The following is a 7,936-nucleotide window of genomic DNA, read 5'->3' on the forward strand; positions in this document are numbered from 1 at the left end:
TTTGTGCTGCAGAAACCTTCTTAGGAGCTGTGCCTACAAAACCACTCAACTTTCATGCTTTTCTTAGCCCAGCTGCTGTGGAAATTCAGTAGGTGCTACTGAAATGGACAGAATTGCAGTCAATCAAATCTTTTCCTGTTGCAAGTTGCTGATGAGCAGGGGCCCAGAGCTTTGGTGTGTACAGGAACAGTGGTGGCAGGAGGTGTAAAAGGCAAATGTTACAGCACCAGGCACAGAGCTGGGACTAGGGGTGAGGCAAGAGATGATTCTTGCCTTGAGACTGGGGGGAAAAAGCCATGTTTGAGGCTTGCTGTTTTCCAACCACTGTGTTTATTTCTGGTTCTAGTCTCCCATTCCCACACATTTGCTTCTGCAACACAGCAAATGAGAGACAGGGGGCTGATCTGGACAGAAAAAACCCAACAGAGCAAACAGGGTTGTTCTGGGTGGTCTCAGCTATTCAGCTCTGTTGTGGCTCCTGATGTTGTCTCATGTCTCCTCCATTGCTCCACACACTCCCAATCCCAGCCCCTGGCTGACACTGATGCTTGTCCAAGTTGTAATGTGACTTGTGCTTTCCTCCTTGGAGTGCTGGTGCTGGTTGTGCTGTTTGGGGAGCTGCATTTTGCCACAGAGGTCAGCAGTGGGAGCGTGTGGCCCAGGAGAACAGCCCCTCAAGGGGCAGTAGGCTTTTAGGTTGGCTCAACCTGTCTTTTGGAACAGCACTTTCAGGTCATAATTCAAATGGTTAACTGCACTCCAGCCTGATGGGAGTGGTGTGAGAGCCTCAGAGGAGATTTGCATTTCATTTCCTTTAGGAAAAAGAAGCTAGAACTTGTAAGCTTCCATGCTGTCCTGTTAAACTGATTTGTTGCCCATTGCTCCTTGGTGGTCCAGTGACAGTCCATGGCCAGTTTTGCAGGACTTTGCAACTGTTATTACATGTTTCTACACACACCCTGTGTCAAGTTTCTAGGCAATGGCATAAAGCAGGGAGAGAGTAGTGAGAAAGGAAATGTGTAGTGGCTGTGGGTAGAGATAAGGAAAAGGACTCTTGTAGAAAGTTGTTCTGAAAATGGCTTCTCAAGTTCTCTCATTCTGCTGAAATCTCAGCTTTAGTGAACAAAAAGCAGCTTGTTTTGCACACACTTCTAAGGAGTGCTTGAGAGAAGTAAGCACGTGCAGTTGAGAGGTTCAGAAGTCAAAAGAGTCAACTTCTGTGTTTAGCCAGCCTGACAAAGCAGATTGGAGGAGAAAAAGGGAGGCAGGACATGAAGTCACCATGTGAGTGTTGATAGTGTAGTTGCAGGGGTTGGAGAGGTATCCAGGCATGGGGGACTGAAAAGCCAAACGTTGTGGGAGGAAGAAGAGCGATGCCTGGAAGAGAAATGTGATTCTGCTGGAGGTGAGAGAGGTGAAGCAAAGGTATGGAGGGAGGGCAGTCAGGTTCCAGTGTGCCTTTGAAGAGGAACTGATTGATGGTTGGGAGAGTGGCTCTGCCAGACTGAAGCATAAGACTTCAGCTATTCACAGCCTCCCACTTGCTTTTGCATGTGTCCTGGTTTAGGCTCAGCTGGGAACAAAGGACCACCATGAGTACCTTGTCTCCTCACTGAGCTCAGAAGGAAAGGTGGGCTTCTCTCACTTCAGACTGAATGTTGGTCACTTGGTAATGTGTCAGCAGCTGCCAGCTCCTTCATTCATGGTGCTCCCCATGTTCATGTTGAGGATCTCACACCCTACTGCATGCAGGTGTATTCCCCCTGTACCTCTTTGCATCCCATTCCTTTGTATCAGGAACATAAGCTGGAGCAAACCACCTTCACCATCTTGTTATAGGGAAAATGCAAAAGCCCAGCTGGCCCTGTCACCTCCCCTCTGAAGTTCTCCAGCTCCTTTCCAGCCTCTGCTGGCCTTGAGCTTCCCAGGGAGGAGGAAGGCTTGGTGCACCATCCATCATCCTCCAGCACCTCTCAAGCAGACTTGGTGGTTTGTTCAGCTCTGTGCTGTCTCAGAACAACTTTTCATGCTTCCATCTCGGTGTGAGGTTTGTTGGATTGTCTCCTGCTTCCTGACAGGGGACTGGACAGTAGTTCTTTGAATGTCATGCACTGTCTTGCCATCAGAACCACACTTCTGCCCCTTCTCTGATGGGAAGCAGAAGGCTGCTTCTGTAACCCTTTCACAGTCAGAGTCTATGCTAACAGTGGACTTCATTTGTATTGGCACATGCCCCATTTTCTTGAAGCAATACAAACTGATGACATGTTTTATTCCAGCCAGAGGAGCTGGGATTTCACCTGGGCTGTAAAATCACCTGACCTGGCTTGACTTACATGTGCATTAATTGCACAGCCATCCCTCACTGTGTTAAGAATTCAGCTTATATACTTTGATCTGTGCTGCATTGTGCTTTTATCCCCCCATGGAGACACTCCAGCAATAGAATCAATATTCACTTTTTCTAAATAACAGGGTTGGGGAGGGGTTTTTTTCCTGCTTAAAAGGACTATGAAGACCATTAGTGTTCCATTAATAAACCTGAAACGTCTGCTGCATCCTCATGAGATGTGTTAACTTCAAAACAAAACCCCAAACCTAAAATAGCTTGGAGATGGAACTGCTCATAGTGCCTTGGACAGTAGTTGTGTTATTAACATTTGCCATGATACAATCATACAACGGTAGGGTTGGAAGGGAGAGATCATCCAGTCCAACCCCCTTGCAGAAGCAGGTCCCACCTAGATCAGGTCACACAGGAACGTGTCCAGGTGGGTCTTGAAGACCTCCAAGGAAGGAGCCTCCACACCCTCCCTGGGCAGCCTGGGCCAGGGCTCCCTCACTGAAACACTGACACAGTTTTTCCTTTTTGTGTTCTAGCTTCATCCCCTTGTCCTGTCACTAGATACCATTGAAAAAAGTGCTGCCCCAACCTCCTGACACCCACCATTTAGATATTTGTCAATATTAATAAGATCTCCCCTCAGTCTCCTCTTCTCCAGACTAAACAGCCCCAGTTCCCGCAGCCTTTCCTCATAAGGAAGATGCTCCAGTCCCCTGATCATCTTGGTGGCCCTGTGCTGGCCTCTCTCCAGCAGTTCCCTGTCCCTCTTGAGCTGAGGAGGCCAGAACTGGACACAAGACTCCAGATGAGGCCTCAGCAGGGCAGACTAGAGGGGGAGCAGAACCTCCCTTGACCTGCTGCCCACACTCTTCTTGATGCATCCCAGGCTGCCATTGGCTTCTTGCCCACGAGGGCACATTGCTGGCTCATGGTCAGTTTATTATCAACCAGCACTCCCAGGTCTCTCTCTGCAGAGCTGCTCTCCAGCAGGTCACCCCCAGCCTGTCCTGGTGCATGGGGTTGTTCCTTCCCAGCTGCAGGACTCTGCCCTTGTCCTTGTTGAACCTCATGAGGTTCCTCTGTGCCGAACTCTGCAGCTGGTCGAGATCCCGCTGAATGGCAGCACAGCCTCTGGGGAATCAGCCAGTGCTCCCAGTTTGGTGCCAGCAGGGAACTTGCTGAGGGTACACTCTGTCCCCTCATCCAGGTGGTTGATGAAGATGTTGCACAAGACTGGCCCCAGAACCCATCCCTGTGGAACTCCACTGGCCACAGGCCTCCAACTCGACTCTGTGCCATTGATCACCCCTCTCTGGGCTCTGTCATTCAGCCAGCTCAAGGAGATACAGGAAAAGATACAGAAAAAAAAGATGTGCTGTTGATTCTCCTGCATTAGAATAAGCACATCCAACCTGAAGTCACACAGAAATGAAAGTAACCAAAACCTACAAGCAAAAGGAGACCTTGGAAGAATGTATCCAGCTCACAGAAAGAAGTGGCAAGGCTAGATGTACCCTGAGGGGCTGTCCTCTGAGGAAGCAAAGCAGGCAGCCTTGGGGGTTTATTTCCAGCTGCTGGAGTGGCAGCCCAGTGCCTGGCTTCCCCTGCTCCACCTTGGAAAGTTATGTTTGACAAAACTGATGGGACTTGCCTACCTCAGAGCCCTGGGGGATCTGCCCTGCAGGGTGCTCCCCGCCCTGTTCCCCAGATGTAGCTGAGAGGGTCAGTCCCACAGCCCTCAAGCACCTGCCAGTGCCCCAGGAACACTGACCGGTGTCTCTGCCACAGCAGGGATGTTAAAAGCAGACAAGCTCACTCTGGTTCTTGCTAAAGAAAGCAGCACCAGATTTCAATGTCAGAGAAGGGCCCTGATGTTTGGTAGCCTCATCCAACTTCTCGAAGGTGCAAAGCTCTTGGACACTGGAGTGGTTCCCTGATCATCATCTTGTCCAGAGGCCTCTGCTCTGCAGGCAGGAAAAACAACCCACTGAATCACCACAACAGCATTCTCTGGTAAGAAGATTCCTGCCAAAGCTGCCTACAAAAGGTGGCTGCTGAGGAGAAATGTGTGTGTGGAGGATGAGATCTGGCACAGCCTCCTCCAGCTGCTGACAAAAGTTCCAATAACAAATGTAAGAGGTTCCAAAGAAACAGGAGGAAGAATTCCTTCCCTGTTGAGGTGAGGGAGCACTGGCAGGGGCTGCCAGATGGGCTGTGGAGGCTCCTTCTCTGGAGACATTCCAAACCCACCTGGATGAGTTCCTGTGTGCCCTACTCTAGGTGGTGCTGCTCTGGCAGAAGGGTTGCAGTGGCTGAGCTTTTGAGGTCCCTTCCAACCCTTGACATTCTATGATTCTCAGCCATTCTCCTTTCTGTGAGATGAAAGCACAGCCTTGGCCTCAGCAACACAGCCTCTGGAAGGAGTTCTCCCTGTTTCCATCCCTTCTCATTCTCCCACTGCCTTCAGCTGGGAGTTGATTTGCAGGCAAATGTGTCAGGCCAAAATGCTCTCCTCTTCATGTCTTGTGGTCTTCCTGCTCTGGATTGGCAGGGTTTGTGCTTGCTGTTGGCACATTGCTCTGTTCTGCAGAGTCCTCAGCAACTAGCACTTTTCTCTCTTTCATTACCACCTTAAGCTAGTTGCTAGCTAATCTAGCTGATCTAAGGTTCAGGCTGGATGTGAGGAGGAACTTGTCTGCTGCAAGGGTTGTGAGGCATTGGCAGGGGCTGCCCAGGGAGGTGCTGGAGTCACTGTCCCTGGAGGGGTTTCAGAGCTGGGTGGATGTTGCACTGAGGGAAATGGGTTGGTGGTTGATAGAGCTGGGACAAAGGCTGCACTCCATGAGCTTGAAGGGCTCTTCCAGCTGAAACCATTCTATGATATAACATCTGAAGACCATCTATGTCCTTTGAAAAGAGTACTTCCACCAGCAGAAAGCTGGGGGATTCATGCAAAGCCTCTTTTTGGTGGAAGCAAGGAACCCCAAGTTACTTAGAATCACAGAATCGTTATGGTTGGAAAAAACCTTTAAGATCATGGAGTCCAACCCCTCACCCCACACTGCCAGGCCCATCACTAAACATTCAAGGCAGTCTCAGAACTTGCCTTTGTTTACCAGCAAGTGCAAAGTAAACTCCGGGGAACTGCTGGAATTGCACTTAATGTGGACTTAGATAGAGGTAGTTCTGTCTAGCACAGAAAGGGTTAAGAGTCTGGCTGGTTTGTGTTTCCTGTGTATTTGTACCTTTGCATGTCCTTAAAGTTATCTTTAACCCCTTTTCTAAACCCAGACTGTTTCATGTATATGAAACTGAGGCTGCCCAGGGAGATCATTAATATTACAGCAAACCCAATCCTGGCAGCAGTCAGCCAGTACTTCAGAAGCATCTTGGTGAGCCTGCCAGCGATGAAAAAGCCTTTATCCACCCTCATAAGCTCATCTCTCCCCACAAACCCCTGTTTTATGTCTTCTGCAGACGCTGGCTCAGTAAGTTTGGGCTATTTCAAAGAGAAGGGAGGTGTTTCTGTCCCATGGGAGGATGTCTCGCCAGCACATGAAACCAGAGTGTGGCCTGAGCATGGGGTGGCACTTGGGCAGGGGACAGCTGGGTGCCATGCACATAAAAACAACCTGTACCCATCCCCAGAGCTGCTAAAAGCTCTGTGCTGCCCAAGCTCTGGCAGCTTGGGAGAGAACAGTGGTGAGTAGGAGTCATGGGTGACATCAGCACAGGCCACAGCTGGAAAATGGGCGGCCCTGTTTCCTGAAGGCCCAGGGGAGATTTGGGGATGATCAAACCCAGTTGGCAGCAGTACAGGAAAGTAAAACATGGCTGAGGCATCCAGTGTTGAGCCCTGGTTTTTCAAAAGCTTAGTTTGTGTGAGCTTCAACAAGGCCAAGTGCTGGGTCCTGCACTGGGGCCACACCAACCACAGGCAGAGCTACAGGCTACAGACCCTTCCAGCCCTTGAGATTCTGTGAATACTTGCTGGCAGGAGACTTTGAGACCTCAAGGAAGAGAGGTTGGCAGAGCACTGCTGGCAAGTCCGGTGTGAGAGCCAGACACGAGGGTACAGAGCTTGTGTGTTATCCAAGTTCTTCATGTGCTGTTGTTAAACAGCCAGATACCACGTTGGGATCTGCACCTTTTAAATGGTCAAGTCTAGTCAGTGCCACATGGGTCATAATCAGCCTTTTAATGTTTAGCTTGTGAGCAGGACAGCAAGGCTGCCAGGGTGTCTGAAGGGACCTGCATCCCACATACCGCAAGGCACATGGGCTGTGCTGCTGAGGCTTCCCATACACACATCGCTGTGTGCTGGACCCTCACAGCCCCAGAGCAGGAGCAACACAGTGTAAGGTGCTTCTCCAGTCTCCCTGCTGAACACATTAAACATCTAACTAGAACAGTGCTCCAGGGACCCTGAGGCAATCAGTTTGCCTTACAGTCTCCTTTGCACCTGTACAGCACCTTTGAGGGTGAGGGAGCCCTGGCCCAGGCTGCCCAGGAAGGGTGTGGAGGCTCCTGCTCTGGAGGTCTTCAAAACCCACTTGGACACGTCCCTGTGTGACATGATCTAGGTGGGACCTGCTTTGGCAGGGGGGCTGGACTGGATGATCTCTAAAGGTCCCTTCCAACCCCTACCATTCTGTGATTCTATGATTCATGCCAGCAAAGACACAAGCCAGGCTGCCAAAACACAGCATTGACTTTTGGAGCATGAATTTCAGCCACACTTCCCTCAAAACACCAGGCTGGCCTGACTTATCCACACAGCAAGTGGGACATGAATGATTGACTCTCTTCTATCCCTCACGTGTCTTCCCTGTTTGTGCTGGGCACTGATTCAGAACACAGGATTTAGGATAGCTCATTTGCCTCTGAAAGTGAATCAGTGGCAGCAGCTGGGATGTGGATGCCCAGGACCTTTCTCTGCCCTTACAGAAGCTTAGATCCCATCTGTAACTGGATCCCTCTTATCAGTGAGGCAGCAAGCAATTCCCTTGCAGTAGCAAAAGCTGAGACCAGCTACCAGGCTGTGTCAGTTCAGATTTATTAGGCTGACTGTCACTTGAAACAAATCTTCAGCCTGAGATTTGAAGAGCTGTAGAGGAGAAAAAAAGCACCACTTTTCTTCCTTGTCTCTTCATTGTTGTGGAAGCTTATCAACACGTCATGCTGCAAATGATCAGCTGTGGCATGCAGCAGCTGCTGCTCTCACCTTCCACTCTTACTTCATTAACCTGTAGCATGGAGAGGCCCAAAAGCTGTGAAGAAGGTTCTCTGCCAGCACCTCGCTAAGGATGAGACACAGGAATGAGATATACCAGGTGCCTGGGACCTCTCTGATCCCATTAATTACTGAGAGCAGGGCATGGGCACAGTTATCAAACACAAGCTATGGGCCCTTGCACTGTAGCCTGTGGTTACTGAATACCTGAAAACACTTAAAAGTGAGGGATAAGACAAAATGCTGCAAGGAGCTAAAGTGTCAGAGCACACCAGCCTTCCTGGTGAGAGCAGGCAGGAGGTGGAGACTGCTGCTCTCACTGACAAGCTGACCACAAAGCTGGCTGCACTTGGATCTGA

The sequence above is a fragment of the Colius striatus genome, chromosome 2 (assembly GCF_028858725.1).
Source record: "Colius striatus isolate bColStr4 chromosome 2, bColStr4.1.hap1, whole genome shotgun sequence".
Classification (NCBI taxonomy): domain Eukaryota; kingdom Metazoa; phylum Chordata; class Aves; order Coliiformes; family Coliidae; genus Colius; species Colius striatus.